Source organism: Pristiophorus japonicus, chromosome 1 (genome assembly GCF_044704955.1).
Source record: "Pristiophorus japonicus isolate sPriJap1 chromosome 1, sPriJap1.hap1, whole genome shotgun sequence".
Lineage (NCBI taxonomy): Eukaryota > Metazoa > Chordata > Chondrichthyes > Pristiophoridae > Pristiophorus > Pristiophorus japonicus.
The window spans coordinates 414,279,436-414,298,918 of NC_091977.1; the positions used below are offsets into that span (position 1 = coordinate 414,279,436).

General features: G+C 46.2%; 1 protein-coding gene across 3 annotated transcripts in view; it reads right to left on the reverse strand.

The window, feature by feature from the left end:
* The window catches only part of lyn (LYN proto-oncogene, Src family tyrosine kinase), a 159,509-nt gene extending 146,902 nt beyond the window's left edge, over positions 1-12,607 (reverse strand). For 2 of the 3 annotated variants that reach the window (XM_070892195.1, XM_070892178.1), the window contains exon 1: positions 12,416-12,607. The gene's annotated coding sequence lies outside the window, so the exon portion shown is untranslated. Of the gene's footprint in view, positions 1-539; positions 599-12,415 lie in introns of those variants that run through there. The other variant, XM_070892186.1, reaches the window with a different exon arrangement.
* Between the last annotated feature and the right edge of the window lie 6,876 nt (positions 12,608-19,483).

Here is a 19,483-nt window from a genome sequence, read left to right on the forward strand (position 1 = left end):
TAGCAAACTGTATGGCCACTCCCACTCCACCACCATAAAATAGTCAATAAAATTACAGTGATAGAACGGGAACAGCTCAGAGGAAATTTCAAGCCTGTGTTTTTTTTTTAAAGAAATAAAAATGTACTTGCCATACTGTGATCAGATGGGAAACGGACCAAAAACTTAACAAGTGCTATCTCCAGAGTGATAACATGCTCATACATCTCAACAGTTCCACGCATGATAAGGAAGAAATTAAGAGAAGTGGTCAATTCGGCCCTTGCTGGTCTTTCATACTAGTTAGCAACCAGCTTCAGAGCAACATGGTGGACGTGGATGTGGGGGGTGGGCAACCCCCCAGTCAATGAGAGCAGTTTTCCTCCTGCCCTCAGCCAAAGCAACATGTATGACACAAAGACAGACTTTAAAAAAAATAGGAAAAGGAAGAACTTAAGAACCACCACTTGTGTTTCAATCCAGAACAATGAATCATATTAGAACGCAGAAATATAATACAATTTAACTATACAGTGTTGGTTCCACTGCTAAGAACTTACAAATCAAAGTGAAAAAGCCATTTGGTGTAGCAAGCAAATTAAAGGACGCCAAACAGACAATGCAGCTTAACCTCCAGAGAATCAAAGAACAGTGTATTAGATCTTTAAATAATGCTAAAATGAGGAATTGAAAGTCTGAACGGAAATGAAGCATCACGAGGTCATCTTATTAGATCATACCTAAAATGGAAGCCCTTTCTTAGATTCAGCAAGCCAACAAATGAACTTACTCTCTTGTTCTTACCCAAGATGATCCCTGCTGAAATCTCAAGTTCAGCTTCAAATAAGGAAGTCTATATCTAAGTAAAACTGAAACAGGAGAACTAGCATTAGCATACTAGCCTTCCATCGCTGGTGGTACCCAGCCCAGAATGATGCAGGATAATTTCTTCTGGCTATGATTTCACATAAGGGCTATGAGTTTGGGCAGTTTCAAACACACTACTAGTGGTACCTCTAGCCCACAACACAAAATTTCTCACAATTGGCAGACTCAATCAAGCAACCTGTGATGACTTTGGAAAACATAGAAACATAGAAATTTACAGCGCAGAAGGAGGCCATTTTGGCCCATCGTGTCCACGCTGGCTGACAAAGAACCACACAGCCCTCAGTCAGCAGCCCTGAAGGTTACATATAAACCTATGATGAACAATGAACAATGGCGGAAAGGTAAAGAGTATCCGCCCCAACCAGTTCACCCCACACAACTGCGACACCCCTTACACAAACATTCTACACTCCACTGCAACCGGAGCCACGTGATCTCATTCTTTTTTAATGTGGCCCTAGGTACACAAAGCAAATTGGTTTTAGAAATAACTAGAGTGAAGATGGAACTGGTTTTCCTTACTTAACTCCAAATTGCAGACCAGTGCATAGCTGTCAAACACAGGCAGGTCCTTTCCTTTGATCTGTAGATTCTGGAGGATATAGAAGCTTGGATCTGGGGATTAATAAAATTATTGGACCTTCAGAGGATATCGGGTATTCTAAATGTAGGCTACAGCTCATACAACTCAAACATAGAAATGGTTTCAACTGCTGCAAAATGTTGGGGGAAAAAAAACTTGCAGTTATAGAACTTCTTTCACATCCTCACGACATTCCAATGTGCTCCACAAACAATGGATGTACTTTTTTGGAAGTGAAATTACAATGCAATAGAGAAAAGGATGCTGCCATTGTAGCAGTAACAGAGGAGGTAGTAGCGATATTGAATAGGATATAAATAATCAAAGAGGAGGTACTTAAAAGGTTGTCAGTTCTCAAAGTAGAAAAGTCACCACATCCTCAGATATGGGTGTGGTGCCAGTGGACTGGAGAACTGCAAATGTTACACACCTGTTCAAGAAAGGGGAAAGGGATAAACCCAGGAATTATAGGCCAGTCAGCCCAAAGTCTGTGATGGGGAAACTTTTAGACAATAATCTGGGACAAAATTAATTGCCACTTGAAAACATAGGGCTAATAATTGAAAAGCAGCATGGATTTGTTAAAGGCAAATCAAATTTGACCAACTTGATTGAAACATAGAAACATAGAAACATAGACATAGAAACATAGAAAATAGGTGCAGGAGTAGGCCATTCGGCCCTTCTAGCCTGCACCGCCATTCAATGAGTTCATGGCTGAACATTCAACTTCAGTATCCCATTCCTGCTTTCTCGCCATACCCCTTGATCCCTCTAGTAGTAAGGACCTCATCTAACTCCTTTTTGAATATATTTAGTGAATTGTCCTCAACAACTTTCTGTGGTAGAGAATTCCACAGGTTCACCACTCTCTGGGTGAAGAAGTTCCTCCGCATCTCGGTCCTAAATGGCTTACCCCTTATCCTTAGACTGTGACCTCTGGTTCTGGACTTCCCCAACATTGGGAACATTCTTCCTGCATCTAACCTGTCTAACCCCGTCAAAATTTTAAATGTTTCTATGAGGTCCTCTCTCATTCTTCTGAACTCCAGTGAATACAAGCCCAGTTGATCCAGTCTTTCTTGATAGGTCAGTCCCGCCATCCCGGGAATCAGTCTGGTGAACCTTCGCTGCACTCCCTCAATAGCAAGAATGTCCTTCCTCAGGTTAGGAGACCAAAACTGTACACAATACTCCAGGTGTGGCCTCACCAATGCCCTGTACAACTGTAGCAACACCTCCCTGCCCCTGTACTCAAATCCCCTTGCTATGAAGGCCAACATGCCATTTGCTTTCTTAACCGCCTGCTGCACCTGCATGCCAACCTTCAATGACTGATGTACCATGACACCCAGGTCTCTTTGCACCTCCCCTTTTCCTAATCTGTCACCATTCAGATAATAGTCTGTCTCTCTGTTTTTACCACCAAAGTGGATAACCTCACATTTATCCACATTATACTTCATCTGCCATGCATTTGCCCACTCACCTAACCTATCCAAGTCACTCTGCAGCCTCACAGCATCCTCCTCGCAGCTCACACTGCCACCCAACTTAGTGTCATCCGCAAATTTGGAGATACTACATTTAATCCCCTCATCTAAATCATTAATGTACAGTGTAAACAGCTGGGGCCCCAGCACAGAACCTTGCGGTACCCTACTAGTCACTGCCTGCCATTCTGAAAAGTCCCCATTTACTCCTACTCTTTGCTTCCTGTCTGACAACCAGTTCTCAATCCATGTCAGTACACTACCCCCAATCCCATGTGCTCTAACTTTGCACATCAATCTCTTGTGTGGGACCTTGTCGAACGCCTTCTGAAAGTCCAAATATACCACATCAACTGGTTCTCCCTTGTCCACTCTACTGAGTTCGATAATGAAGTAACAGAGCGGGCTGATGAGAGTAATGGTGTTGATGTTGTGTATATGAACTTTCAAAAGGCATTTAATAAAGCATCACATAATCGACGTTAGCAAAATTTAAAGCCCATGGGCTTAAAGGGACCACGGCAGCATGGATATAAAACTGGCTAAGGGATAGAAAGCAGAGAGTAATAGCGAAGGGTTGTTTTCCAGACTGGAGGGAAGTATACAGTGGTGTTTCCCTAACAGTTGGTGTTAGGACCACTGTTATTTTTTGTGTATATTAATGATCTGGACTTGGGTATACAGGATATAATTTAAAAGTTTGCGCAAAACTGAGAAATGTAGTAAACAATAAGATTAGGATCAGAATTCAGGACGACAGATACAGTCTGGTAAATTGGGCAGACACATGGCAGATGAAATTTAACAGGTGTGAAGTATTACATCCTGGTAGGAAGAATGAGTAGAGGCAATATAAACTAAATGGTACAATTTTAAGAGGGTGCAGGAAGAGGGAGACCTGGGGTTTATGTACACATTTCTTTGAAGGTGAGTGGACATGATGCGAAGGCTGCTTAAAAAAAAAGCATATGGAATCCTTGGCTTTATTAAGAGGCATAGAGTACAAAAGCAAGAAAGTTATGTTAAATCTTTATAAAATACTGGTTAGGCCTCAGCCAGAGTAGTGTGTTCAATTCTGGGCACTGCACTTTAGGATGGAAGGATGTGAAGGCTTTAAAAGAGGGTGCCGAAGAGATTAACTAGAATGGTACCAGGGATGCAGAACTTCGGTTATGTGGAGAGGCTGAAGAAGCTGGGGTCGTTCCCCTGAGAGCAGAGAAGGTTAAGAGGAGATTTGATAGAGGTTTTGATAGAGTAAATAAGGAGAAACGGTTTCCATTGGCAGAAGGGTCAGTAACCAGAAGAGACAGAATTAAGGTAATTGGCAAAAGAACCAGAAACATTATGAGGAAACATTTTTTTTTAAATTAAAACATAACGAGATAGGACGATCTGGAATGTACTGCCTGAATGGGTGATGGATACAGATTCAATAGTAATTTTCAAAAAGGAAAAGTCTGCAGGTCTGGGAAAGAGCAGGGTGGGGATTAATTGGTTAGTTCTACCAAAGAGCTGGCACAGACATGATGGGCTGTACTGCCTCCGTCTGTCCTATGATACTATGAATTGTTTTGTCGACAAATGTGACAGCCAATTTATATAGCACAAGGTCCTACAAATAACAATGAGCTGAATGGCCAGATAATCGGTTTTGCAGTTGTGTTGGAAGGATGACTGCTCTCCAGGATACTGGACGAACTCCCTTTGAAAAAAAGTGACCTGGGATATTTTATGTCTACCTGATCAGATAGATGGGCCCTCAGTGTAATATCCCTGATAATGCAACACTCCTTCAGTACTACACTTGAACTAGTAATCTTCAGATTCAGAACCAAAAATGTTTTGAAATTCCATCCTAAATGCTGAACATTGTTTCAGGAGCATTTCCAAATGTAAATTGGTTAAAGGACCATCAAATCCTTAGTAAATAGCTGGCAGGTGAAAACTGGCAGATTAGCACTCCTACCATTATGCCTCTTAACATGACTGATTGCATTGGATTAGCGGCCTTTTTGTCTGGGATATTTACTCTTGACTTGTCTCAATACTTGCAGTTCAGTTTCTGGAATTGACATTCAGATTCCATTGACTGACTTTAGAATCACATTACTCGGATACAGCATTGTATCATTGAAGTCCTGTGACAGACTGTTTTAGCCAAAAGTCTCATCACATTACAAACTGCAAAGAAGTGCATTCTGGAAAAACACATTTTAATCCCTTGTAGACTGAATCTATTTATTGTTTTTAAGTAATCCAGCCTCTTTGTTTCATTGTTTTTGTGAATAATCTTCTTAATATAAATGTGGTGTCCCTGCACCTTACTACAAACTCACATGAGGCATGAATATATCAGACACGGTCACTCCATGACCTTCACCTTTATTGCCAGGACCAAGGAGTGTCGACCCTGGGTGGGACCTCCCCTTTTATACCGGGAAACCCAGGTGAGGAGTATCTCCCACAAGTTCACCCCCTGTGGTCAGGGTGTGCATTTCTAGGGTACAGGTACAGTGTACATGAGTTACAGTTACATGACCATCATTGCAAGATGGTTAAATACATGACATCACCTCCCCCCTGAAGTCTTTTTGTTTCAGAGGTCAAGTCTGTCAGGTGGTCGACGCTCTCTCATGGAGCGTCGCAGTTGTGGCTCTGGTGGCTGAGCCTCGGCACGCGTCTGTCACTTCAGGTGATTCCGGGCTGGCTGCAGGGACTGAGCATGCTGAGGGCTGTCTTTGTTGCTCGTCCGCTGGCAATGGTGTGGGTGCTATATCATGCTCTTCTTCAGGTTTCTCCGTGTCTACGCTGAACCTTTTCTTTACTTGGTCAAAGTGTTTGCAACATATCAGCCCATTGTTTAGATGGACCACCATAACTATTTCTTTCTTTGCCAATTAATGGGCCCTCAAGCCACTTGGGTCCCAAAGCATGGTTAAGAACAAATATCGGGTCATCTTGAGTTTCGGTCATGGAGCTCGGTTTGAGACTGGCGCTTGCCCTCAACAATGTCTGCCAGGGCTGGGTGAATGCGGGACAGCTGCATCTTGAGCATGCGTTTCCATGAGGAGTTCCACTGGCGGGACTCCCGTGAGCGAGTGCGGACGGGACCGGTAGACCAGCAGGAGGAGATAGGCGGTACTGAAGGGAGGGTCCTTGGATGCGTAGCATGCCCTGTTTTATGACTTGGACCGCCTGGCCATTGGAAGCCGGCTTGAACGGTGCTGTCCGGACGTGCTTGATACCATTGCCCGACATAAACTCCTGGAATTCATGGCTGGTGAAACACGGGCCATTGTCGCTGACCAGGATGTCCAGCAATCCATGGGTCACGAAAACCATACACAGACTCTCCACGGTGATGGATGTCATGCACAAGTTCAATATGATGCACTCGATCCATTTCGAGTATGCATCGACAACGATCAGGAACATTTTCCCCATAAACGGGCCCACATAGTCTACCTGAATACGTGACCATGGTCTGGTGGGCCAGGGCCATGGGCTGAGTGGGGCCTCCTTGGGGGCATTGCCCAGCTGGGCACACATCGTGCACCTGTGAACCCCAGTGTTCCAGGTCTGAGTCAATCTCCGGCCACCATACATGTGACCGGGCAATGGCCTTCATTAACACGATGCCTGGGTGCTCGCTGTGGAGTTCCCTGATGAACGCTTCCCTTCCTTTCTGGGGCATGACTACCCGGCTGCCCCATAAGCAGGCAGTCGGCTTGGATGGAGAGCTCATCCGTCCATCTCTGAAACGGTCTGACTTCCTCGGGGCACGCCCTGTGTGCGGTCGCCCAACCCCCAGTCAGGACACATTTCTTTATCATGGATAGGAGGGGGTCCCTGTTGGTCCAGAGTTTGATCTGGCAGGCTGTGATGGGGAGCCTGCAGTGTCAAAAGCCTCAACGGCCATGACCATCTTCGTGCTCTGTTCCGATGCCCCCTCGGTGGTGGCCAGTGGGAGCCTGCTGAGCGCGTCAGCGCAATTTTCGGTGCCTGGCCGGTGCCGTATGGTGTAGTCATATGCAGCCAGCGTGAGGGCCCAGCGCTGTACGTGAGCTGACGCATTGGCGTTGACAGCCTTGCTGTCGGACAACAAGGATGTCAACAGCTTATGGTCCGTCTCTAGCTCGAACTGTCTACCAAAAAGGTACTGGTGCATCTTTTTCACATCGTAAACACAAGCGAGTGCTTCCTTATCAGCCATGCCATATCCACGCTCTGCCTGGGAGAGCGACCTGGAGGCATAAGCCACCGTTTGGAGTCGGCCGTCCTCGTTACCCTGCTGCAACACACACCCAACCCCGTAGGATGATGCATCACATGTTAAGACCAGTTTTTTTTTTCCCCCAAGGGTCATACAAAGTCAACAGTTTGTTAGAACACAGCAGGTTCCTCATCTTATTGAAAGCCAGTTATTGACAGTCCCCCCAAAATCACTCTCAACCTTTACACAGGAGCATGTGTAACGGCTCTAGCAATGTGCTTAAGTTCGGCAGAAAGTTCCCAAAATAGTTCAAAAGTCCCAGGAATGATCACAACTCTGACGTGTTGCCGGGCCTGGGCGCCCAGCAGATCGCCTCAGTTTTTGATTCAGTGGGCCGAATCCCATCTGCGGCAACCCTCCTGCCCAAATACTCGACCTCTGGGGACAAAAACACACACTTGGCCTTTTTCAGCCGCAAGCCTACCCAATCCAATCAGCGTAGCACCTCCTCCAGGTTGTGGAGGTGTTCCTCGGTGTCTCGACCAGTTATGAGAATGTCATCTTGGAATACGATCATTCCAGGAATGGATTTGAGCAAGCTTTCCATGTTTCTCTGAAAGATGGCTGCTGCCAAACGGACACCTGTTGTTGACAAATAATCCCTTGTGTGTCGTGATGGTGGTCAGAAGCTTGGATTCTTCAGCCAGTTCCTGAGTCATGTAGGCCGAAGTGAGGTCCAACTTCATGAACAGCTTGCCACCTGCCAGCGTGGCAAAAAGTTCCTCCGCTCTCGGAAGCGGGTATTGGTCTTGCAGCAACACTCTGTTGATGGTGGCTTTGTAGTTGCCACAAATCCTCACCAAGCCATCTGCTTTGAGGACGGGAACAATGGGACTTGCCCAGTCGCTGAATTCAACGGCCGAAATTATGCCATCTCTGAGCAGCCTGTCCAGTTCACATTCAATTTTTTCACGCATCACGTACGGCACCGCTCTGGCTTTGTCTGGCGTCCGGAGTGATGTGTATCACTACTTTAGTGTCCTTGAGCGTTCAGACACCAGGTTGGAACAGTGACCCGAATTTTTGCAGGACCTGCGAGCATGAACTTCGCTCCACGGATGAAATGGCGTGCATATCCCCCCATTTCCAATTCATCTCGGCTAGCCAACTCCTCCCCAAAAGCACGGGGCCATTTCCCGGAATGATCCAGAGTGGCAGCCAGTTCTGTGATCCATTATGTGTTACCACCAAGTTTGCACTGCCCAGCACTGGGATGATCTCTTTGGTGTATGTCTGTAGCTGCATCTCAATGTGTTCCAGTTTGGGCCGGTTAGCTCTGTGTGGCCATAGTCTCTCAAATTGTTGGGCGCTCACGAGTGACTGGCTAGCTCCCGTATCCAGCTCCATGTGCACCGGGATGCCATTCAGTAAGACTCATCATCATCATGGGTGGCGTTTTAGTGTATAAGCTGTGGACGTCAGCCACATGAACCCGCTGAACTTCAGCATCTATGGTTGTTCCCCAGGCCTCATCCTGCATTGCAGACCTCTCATCTGGTCCCTGTCTCGCAGATTAGCCTCGCTACTGCCTTTTTGCACATCCTGGCCAAGTGTCCACCGACATTACAAATCCTACAGATACATTGCTGGAACCTGCAGCTTCCCGCAGTGTGTCTACCCCCGCACCTCCAGCATGAGCGGAGATTGAGATTGCTGTTAACAAAAGGACTATTACCAGGCATTCCTCTCTGATTGCCCATTTGGCTGTTTCTAAGCACTCTGATGGTGGGTGTTAATGATCCCATCACGGGACGCATTGTTCCTTGAGATGGCATGAATTGCCGATCCCCTATCCAGTGTCCTTGTTGCAGGCCCACCCTAGAGCCTGTTGCTGCCTGGGCGGTTTCAAAATGCCGTTGCTTGCCTGTGGGGTCCCGAGCCGCATTCACCATGTTAACTCCCTGGTCCGTCGCCACGTTTGGACCAGGGCTGTGTGCATAAATTAGCTTGGTCTCCTCTTCCCCTGCCATAAACGTTTGAGCTATCAATGCTGCCCCTTCTAAAGTCAAGTCCTCAGTCTTTATGAGCTTCCTGAAAATGCCGGCATGATTAATGCCCTCGATGAAAAAGTCCCTTTACATCTCGCCCCTGCAGGCATCGGAGAACTTAGAGACTGGCCAAGCGCCGCAGTTCCGCCACAAAGTCCGAGACGTTTTGACCCTCCCGACGCTGGTGAGAGCAGAACCGGTGCCGGGCCAGGTTTACACTACTCACCGGCTTGAGATGCTCACTGATATTCAAAAAGGAGTTAGATGTAGTCCTTACTACTAGGGGGATCAAGGGGTATGGCGAGAAAGCAGGAATGGGGTACTGAAGCTGCATGTTCAGCCATGAACTCATTGAATGGCGGTGCAGGCTCGAAGGGCCGAATGGACTACTCCTGCACCTATTTTCTATGTTTCTATGATCAGCTGGCTGAGCTCTTCGAAGGACTTATCCACCGGCTTTTGGGGTGCGAGCAGGTTTTTCATCAGCGCATATGTCTGTGGTCTACAACTGGTCAGTAGATGCGCCCACCGCTTGTCAGCCGCTGTCTCTTCCAGCTAGTCTTTTGTGACAAAACTCTGCTGGAGTCTTTCCACGAAGTCGTCCCAGTCCTCACCCACACAGTAACGTTCCTCTATGCCACCGGTGGCCATCCTTGTGGTACGGTGATCCCTGTTTCCCATCGCCAAATGTGGTGTCCCTGCACCTTACTACAAACTCACACGAGACATGGATATATCAGACACTGTCACTGTGACCTTCACCTTTATTGCCAGGACCAAGGAGTGTCAACCCTGGGTGGACCTCCCCTTTTATACCTGGAAACCCAGGTGGAGCGTCTCCCGCAAGTTCACCCCGTGGTTAGGGTGTGCATTTCTAGGGTACAGTTACAGTGTACATGAGTTACAGTTACATGACTATGGCATTGCAAGATGGTTAAATACATGACAATAAATAAATAGGCTCCTTAGATTTAGCCCAAAGGTCAGATAGTATGCTAAATGTTGCCTTTCAGAGTGGACAGGAGAATGTGGTGTGACTAATGTACGTTAGGAACAATTGTTCGACAAATGGCACTGTATATAACTGAGGGGACACAGAGGGTGCACGTTTTGGTTCGTAGGAGACTCAGGAGCCAAAATTGCTATTTTTATAGCCCCGTTGATGCCTCTGGGGGTGTTAATGGGGCACAATGAATTTATCGCCCAAACGAGGAAGGGTGATAGTACCTCCTGGGAAATTGCCCTGGAGGTTTGGGGATTACTGTCCCGGTAGCGCCGCATCCTGCAATTAGAGCACCGGGTCAGCGCACGCACGCCGATTAAGTCATCGCTGTTTGCAGCGACCCCTTTGCACCCCGGGGGGGGAGATCTGCCCCATGGGCCATGAGGCTGTCATGGGCCGATGTTAATGCCAGCTTCGCACCTCCGCCGCTGGGACATCCCTTAAAGGGGAGGGCTTCAATTCCCCGGGCTGCCATTTTATTTTGTCGGCTGATTTATGCGTCGGCCCGACAATGGTGGCCTTCGCATCGACTGGGCCGCCATGCCGTTTTGGGTGCCGGGCTGTTGGCCCGGTCGATTGCATCCCTGGTGGCCCACTGGCTGGCCACTAAAGGGCCTGCAGAGTGCACTGCGGCTCTCCCCTTTAAATGAAGGGGAGGGGCGTTGTAGCTCATTAGCACTACACAGATGCTCCGCTTAGCACTGGGTTCTTGAATGTGGCATTGGACTCAGTCCCAGCCCGGGAGTGCCCCTCCAAGGAAACAAAGCCACAGAGACAGTGCTCCACTTCCTTCGAGGGCTGTGAGGCCCAATTCCACATCGGGGATGGGACCTCCAGGTCAGGCAATAACAGTCCCCAGAAGATTACCGACCCCAATCGGCAAGGGCAATTTCTCCCACTCAGTCTGCTTAGGGAATCTGTCCAACACATTAAAAAGATTTGAGAAACTCCAAACCATAACAGTCCATCCCAGGGAATGAAGTGGGGACGTTCCGAGGCGAGATGTGGTGAGGCAAGGAATGGAGAGGGACTGCGGGTGTTCTTTGGAGGGAGAGATTCAGGCACTTTCATCAGGCAGCAGAGTAAAAGGAGCTTTGCAATGCAATGCATCCATGTTGTACCTGCCTTGGCATCGAAAGCAGCATCAAATCCAAAGGTGTCCTAGTCCCTGGTAGTGGGATTAAATTAATTTAGTGAAAACTTTAATTTTCCCAAAAAGGAGAACCATTGCCTCTGATCAACTGAATCGACATATAAATCTCTCTGTTACAGAACATCTCAAGTTGTTCATATCAATGTTATCCAATGTATATGCCCTCATTATGAAATATGTTGAACAAGCCAGGCATCTCAGCCAGGGCATGGAAGGGAAGGGGGAGGGGGGGAAGAAACACAAACATACATTGGGGGAGTCTCACCAGATGACCACTGCCACACACATTGGTGAAGCTTCTGGAACAACCAGGAAATGGAAGTTGAGAGAAGATAATTTAGAACTGGAATTGTATAATTGAGCAAAGGATAATACCCTTGCCAGTGCCCTACATTTCTTCAGCCAGCAGAGTGAGAACACCAAGCTCAGGTAGATTCTTGGACACAATGCTCCAGGAGATACTATTCAATGGCGATAGATATATATTGACCCCAATGTACTTCACAGGAGCCTCAGACAAAAATTAAGATTTTATTTAAGAGATAGATCAAATGAAATGAGACAAAACTAAGTAATATTTAGAAAAATTATCTCAGCTTCATTCTTTAACATAGATTCTAGTTGCAGTTCATCAAACACTTTTTGTTCAATAAAACTTTGCATTTCTTACTGCAAGCTTAATTTTAGCTTCTGTGCCTTTTTTATTTCTATTATTAAAATTTCTGAGCGCTACAGGCTGGCGCATAATGATCCTTCTTTGAAAGGAAAACGCATCGATTTAAAATAAATTCTTTGGTCACTGCCAGAGGAAACACCAAGTAACTTTTAAGATCTGTGTCCAAGATTACATATTCATATCAATGAGCACCACACTTTACCAAGGGATTTTATTTCATCTGGTAGTGTGCTGGTTAACACATTCATAAACTGCTTTGCGCACTATTTTAATACTGCTGTTAATCTTTTTAAATAAAATTACGGAATATTTAACACAAAGGACAAGGTTCATTTCCTGCACACCAAAAACAGTTCCGAAACTGAAAATTACTTACATTTCACAGAGTCCAAATGGGAATCAGATAGAATTGGTCTTTTAGTTGTATTAAGTATTAGTTTTTAACAATCCAAGGGAAATTTTCTTCTTGTGGATTCCTTAATGTTTAAAACATACACCAAAGTTTATGCAACATTGAACAGAAAGCACCTCAGAAAACTTACAGCTGCCTTATCCACTCCCTGTAGTACAGCTAAAATTGAGGAACTAACTGGTGAGGTTTTTTTTTCTGCCTTACTTCCTGGTGTTTATATAAATCAAATGACCTCTCATTCCAGACTAGCCTACAATTTGCATGGTTGTATAGTAATTTACTGTGACACAAACACTGACAGTATTGGCTGCGATGCAATAAGAGGATTTCAATTCAGTTGATACTTGGCTAAGAAACTAATGAAGCAGCAAAGGAGAGTGAAAGTTCAGTATAAAGTTTTTCTTCCTTTAACACATTTGCCAGAAAGGTTACTGTTGTAATAAATTTTTGCACCAGTGAAGTTCCAACACCGCATTAAAAGACTCAAAAAGGCAATTTTGTTAACAGAATTCCATCACATGGTTCTAATGCCAAGCTTTGTATCTGGAAATAAAACTAATGATCCATTCCCACGTTATTTCAAAACAAAGAAGAAACAGTGACCAAGGGCCTTTGTACAATTGACTCATGAACTCGATAGGACATATAAAACAACTTTGCACTTCAGCGGTTATTCAAGCACGTGAAGAAAAGCCCCACATTAAAATTCTTTGAACATCTATAATTTTAAAACTTAGAACTGCTAAAGATTGTATCCTTATTAGTGATCTCATGGAATTCTATGTGCTATGTAAATATGAAAAATACTTCATACTCATTGGTGAACGTTATTACAACCATGGAAACAGTGACAAAAGCAGGAAACGCAAGTTTATAATATTCTTAAAATACTTGAATAGAGTTTCCGCTTTGGGTGCAATCAGCAACCTGGGCGCAAATTGTGCTCAAAATTGCGATAGTTTTAAGAAGTGAAATGTTTTGCTCCAGTTTCTGCTCATACTCATTTGCATGTCACCAAATGCAAAATCTTCCATGAATCTTCCAATAAATGCAGAAGTGGGGGCATGTTAGAGTCAGGTTTGAGCCTTTTTTTAAAAAAAACATTTTTTTTTACATCTCACCCACCCCCAACCAGTCTGCTTTTGGGGGTTAAAATTCCCCCATTGTCTTTGTAAAGCTAGTTTGGTAAGTGCATAGTGTGTCAAAATGAACAAAGTACGGTTAAAGAATCTTTTTAAAAAAATCTGATTTATTCTTGCTTTTGAATAATTTTACTGTTTAATAAATGATTAGTTTTGGATAAGCTACACAGTTGGTTGGCATGGCTGTTTCCCCGTTACCAAAGATTTCAGGGGTTGGGTTTTCCTCAGGGGTTCCGGTGTCACTCGAGGTGGGTTCGAGGGGGATTTTTGGAACAAAATACACCAAAGAAAAGGAACCAGTGTTAAAGGAACTCCCCAAAGATTATTTTTTTTTTAAACTGGAACAAAGGGCTTTGTATGAACCTCAGACTTTTGAGCAGTTGAAGCAAGACAGAGGTGACCACTGCCAGCCTTCTTGGAGGCAAATAGTAGCCACCTTAGGGGGTCAGCCATTTAGGATTGAGATGAGGAGAAACTTCTTCAAACAGAGCGTGGTGAATCTTTGGAATTCTCGACTCCAGAGGGCTGTGGAGGCTTAGGGAATCAAGGGATATGGAGATAGTGCAGGAAAGTGGTAGATGATCAGCCATGATCTTATTGAATGGCGAAGGAGGCTTGAGGGGCCAAATGGTCTACTCCTTGTTCTTGCCTAACACAGTTAAAAGCAGGATTCCTACAGCTCCCCTGGAAAGTACCAACATCCCTACTCTGCCAATGCCTAGGGGTGGCAGTACAGTGGCTGGAAAATTGGCTTCCCGCCCCTCCCCTTCCGCTATCAGCAGGGCAGTCAATGGTGGAATGGCTAAACTCCATGCTTTGGGGTACGCAAGGTCATTAACAGGAGGAAAATTTCCGGCAGGGCTCTAAGGGGCAGGGATTCAGCAGTAGGCCTCCCTGTCCCATTTTCCTTTGTCCTCCCTGTCCCATTTTCAACATGAATAGCAAAGGAAAATGCTGCTTCTGGAATGAATACTGGCAGCCCATTCTTTTTTAGTGCAAACCCCAGTGGTGAAAAGGTTAATTGTTCTCCCTGTAGCCTACTATCTCAAATAGTTTGCCAATTAGCTCAAGGTTCAGTTAATAGGAATGAGAAGAAGTGTTTGGAGGCTGGCTTTTACAGAGTCCATAAACATTTGAATATATTGGAACAGTGCTTCTTCAAAAGCTTACAAGCGTCATGTATTCAACTATCATTGTAACCCATGTATAAGCTGCCCTAAGTTGTACACCTTGAGAACATTGACCACAAGGGCCTGAACTGGACATTCAGGTATAAAAGGGGAAGCTCCACCCACCTTCATCACTTGAGGTCTTGGTAATAAAGGTAACTGGTCACAGTGACTTTCTCTCAAGTATGGGCCTCGTGTGCATTTATACTGTGTAGTATGGACATATCATTGGCGATGAGAAACGGGGATTTAAACCACGCGAGCATGGCCACTAGCAGCACAGAAGAGAGGTACTGTGTTGGTGTTGATTGGGATGACTTTATTGAGAGACTACAGCAAAGTTGTCAAAGGAATGGTTAGGGCAGGATTTGGCTGACAAACGCAGGGCTCATCTCCTGACGGTTTGTGGATCCAGAACATATTCCCTGATGAAGGACCTTCTAGCGCCAGAGAAGCCGGCGGACAAGACTTTAGAAGAACTCAGCAAATTGATCGGGGAACATCTTAAACCAGTGAGCAGCATGCACATGGCGAGGCACTGGTTTTACACACACCGGCGGCGAGAAGGGCAAAGCGTTCCTGACTTCGTGGCAGATCTCCGGTGACTGGTGAGCCTATGGAAGTTCCCAGATGCATGCAGAGCGGAGATGCTGCGAGACTTTTTTTTTTATTGAGGGCTTCGGGCACGCTGGGGTTTTCAGGAAACTGATTGAGACCAAAGACTTGACATTGGAAGCAGCAGCTGTGATAGCCCAGACATTTATCTCAGGAGACGAAGAGACCAGAATGATGATAAAAATCCTGGCTGAAATGCTGCAAATGACATGGGAGTCAACATTGTTAATGCGGCACACAGTCCTGTAGGCAGACAAGGGCAATCAGACATGCCCCAGCATGTAGTCAAACCCAAAGGGGGAATTCAACAGAGACAATGGCTAGCTGAACGGCAATTCATGCATCGCAAGGGACAATGCGGCCAGTAATGGGGCCATCAACACTAATAAATGGTGCGCTTAAGTTAGAGACAGTCAGTGACAATCGAATGGTAATGGACCTTTTCTTTCCAACAACGGGGCCTCCAGCTCATGCTGGAGATGTGGAGACAAACACCCAGCCAGAGCTTGCCGGTATCAGCATTATACCTGCAGAAATTGCAACCACAGCGGTCACTTGGCACATATGTGCAGGAAGCCTGCAGCCAGGTTGATGTACACCCTATGAGGCCAAATGAATTCTGGAGGAAATCGCTGGAAGCTGAAGTTCAGCGAGTTCATGTGGAGCACATATACAGTTCATATACCAGGACACCATCGATAATGATGAAAGTGCTCCTCAATGGCATCCCAGTATTAATGGAACTAGACACAGGGGCCAGCCAGTCCTGATGAGTATCAAACAGTTCGAAAGATTGTGGGTGTCCAAGGCCAGGAAGCCAAAATTATTGCTGATTGGCGCACAGCTACGGACATATACAAAGGAGATCATTCCGGTGCTAGGCAGTGCCACGGTAGTCATGACCCACACAAAGATTTGGAAAACAGGTTGCCACTCTGGATTGTCCCGGGGGACGGTCCCGCACTACTTGGGAGGAGTTGGCTTGCTGTCATGAACTGGAAATGGGGTGATGTCAATGCAATTTTTTCTGTGGAGCGAGTATCATGCTCACAGGTCCTGGACAAATTTGACTCTTTATTTCAACCCGGCATTGGCACTTTCATCGGGGCCAAGGTAGTGATTCACATAAACCCGGACGCCAGGCCAGTACACCACAAGGCCAGAGCGGCGCCGTACGTGATGCGGGAAAAGATAGAATGCGAATTGGACCGCCTGCTGAGGGAAGGCATCATCTCGCCAGTCGAATTCAGTGACTGGGCGAGCCCGATCGTGCCGGTGCTCAAGGCGGATGGGTCGGTCAGGATATGTGGCGATTACAAGGCCACCATCAATCAAGGTTTCACTCCAAGACCAGTACCCACTACTGAGAGCAGAGGACCTCTTTGCGACGCTATCCAGTGGCAAACTTTTTTCAAAATTGGACCCGACCTCAGCTTACATGACCCAGGAGCTGATCACCATCACGGCACACAAGGGGTTGTTTGAGTATAACAGATGTCCATTCGGGATTCGTTCGGCCGCCGCGATCTTTCAGCGAAATATGGAAAGCCTCCTCAAGTCGATTCCAAGGCCAGTGGTTTTTCAAGACGACATTCTCATCATGGGTCACGATACTGAAGAACATCTCCACAACCTGGAGGTCGTGCTACGCAGACTGGACCGGGTAGGGCTGCTACTGAAAAAGGCGAAGTGCGTCTTCTTAGCACCAGAGATAGAATTCCTGGGGATGAAGGTAGCAGCAGACGGGATCAGACCCACTGCATCCAAAATGGAAGCGATCCAGAGAGCATCCAGACCCCGTAACACGATGGAGCTATGTTTGTTCCTGGGGCTCCTGAACTATTTTGTTAACTTTCTTCCCAAATTGAAAATGCTGTGAGAGCCGCTACACGTGCTCCCATGCAAAGGTCGTGATTGGGTCTGGAGGTAGAACCAGGAAAGGGCTTTTGATGGAGCACAACAAATTGCGTGCTCCAACAAACTGTTGACATTATATGACCCGTGTAAGAAACTTGTTCTAACGTGCGATACGTCGTCCTATGGAGTCAGGGGTGTGGTGCAGCATGTGAATGCTAATGATCAGTTACAGCCGGTAGCTTATGGCTCCAGAAGTCTGTCCCAGGCAGAGAGGGGCTACGGGATGGTAGAAAAGGAAGCGCTAGCATGTGTATATGCAGTAAAAAAAAAAATGCACCAGTACCTGTTTGGCAGGAAATTTGAGCTGGAAACAGATCACAAAGCCCTAACATCCCTTTTGGCTGACAAGGCCATAAATGCAAATGCATCGGCCCGCATACAGAGGTGGGCACTTACATTAGCCGCCTATGACTACACAATTCGCCACAGACCAGGCACTGAAAACTGTGCCAATGCACTCAGCAGGCTCCCACTAGCCACCACTGAGGGAACAACTGAGCATGATGCTGAGATGGTCATGGCTGTTGTAAATTTCAAAAGCGAAGGCTCACCTGTGACAGCCCGTCAGATTAAAGTCTGGACAAATAAAGACCCGCTACTGTCTTTAGTTAAGAAATGTGTCCTGAAATGGGGACTGGGCAGCCACAGAGTGCAACAGCATAGAGTGGCATTTGTGAGTTTGCTAAGTGGGTGAGTTCGGGCAAGCGGGGATGGCAGGTGCTGTTTTGTCTTGTTTTTCCGACCAGTGCTGACACTAGAGCAGCTGATAAGGAGTGCGAGAGTAGGTGACAGAGGCCCAGAGACCAGCCCAACCAGTTGCAGACAAAGATGGAGGGGTGCGAAATCGAGGTGATGTCACAGCCAAGCTGGTAAGTGGTTAGCTGTTTGACTGGTAAGTATAACTCTCTTTTAGACTGACTTTTAGATTGGTTTAATTGGCAGCGAACTACTAAGTAGCTGTTTGGTGTTTAAGTAAATTTTAGTAAGTAAATTAATTTAAGGGTTAAGTCATGGCAGGAGAGCTCGGATCCATGTCATGCTTCTCCTGTGTTATGTGGGAAGTCAGGGAAGCTTCCAGTGTCCCTGACTACTGTGTGTGTGCAGGAAGTGTGTCCAGCTGCAGCTCCTGACAGACCGCATGACGGCACGGGAGCTGCGGATGGATTCACTCTGGAGCATGCGCGATGCTGAGAATGTTATGGATAGCACATTTAGCGAGTTGGTCACACTGCAGGTAAGGGTTAGGACAGATAGTGAATGGGTGACCAAGAGACAAGGCAAGAGCAGGAAGGTAGTGCAGAAGTCCACTGCAGTCATCTCCCTCCAAAACATATATACTGTTTTGGATGCTGTTGGGGGAGATGACTTACCAGAGGAAGGCACCAGCAGCCAGGTTCATGGCACCGTGGGTGGCTCTGCTGCACAGAAGGGCGGGAAAAAGAGTGGGAGAGCTATAGTGATAGGGGACTCTATTGTAAGGGGAATAGATGGGAGTTTCTGCAGCTACAACCGAGACTCCAGGATGGTATGTTGCCTTCCTGGTGCAAGGGTCAAGGATATCTCGGAGCGGCTGCAGAGCATTCTGGAGAGGGAGGATGAACAGCCAGTTATTGTGGTACATGTAGGTACCAACGATATAGGTAAGAAGCGGGAAGAGGTCCTACAAGCTGAATTTAGGGAGCTAGGAGTTAAATTAAAAAGTAGGACCTCAAAGGCAGTAATCTCTGGATTGCTACCAGTGCCACATGCTAATCAGAGTAGAGGGATAGTTAGAATAAATACGTGGCTTGAGCAGTGGTGCAAGAGGGAGGGATTCAAATTCCTGGGACATTGGAACCAGTTCTGGGGGAAGTGTGACCTGTACAAAAGGGACGATCTGCACTTGGGGAGGACTGGAACTGATGTTCTGGGGGTAACATTTGCTCATGCAGTTTGGGAGTGTTTAAATTAATATGGCAGGGGGATGGGAACCTATGCAGCGAGATAGGGCGAAGTAATATGGAGTCAGAAACAGATGATAGAAAGGTAAAAAGCAATAGTGGAAGGCCGAGTAAACAAAAGGCAAGAAACAAAAAGGGCCACACTACATCATAATTCTAAAAGGACAAAGTGTTAAAAAAACAAGCCTGAAGGCTGTGTCTTAATGCAAGGAGTATCCGTAATAAGGTGGATGGATTAACTGTGCAAAT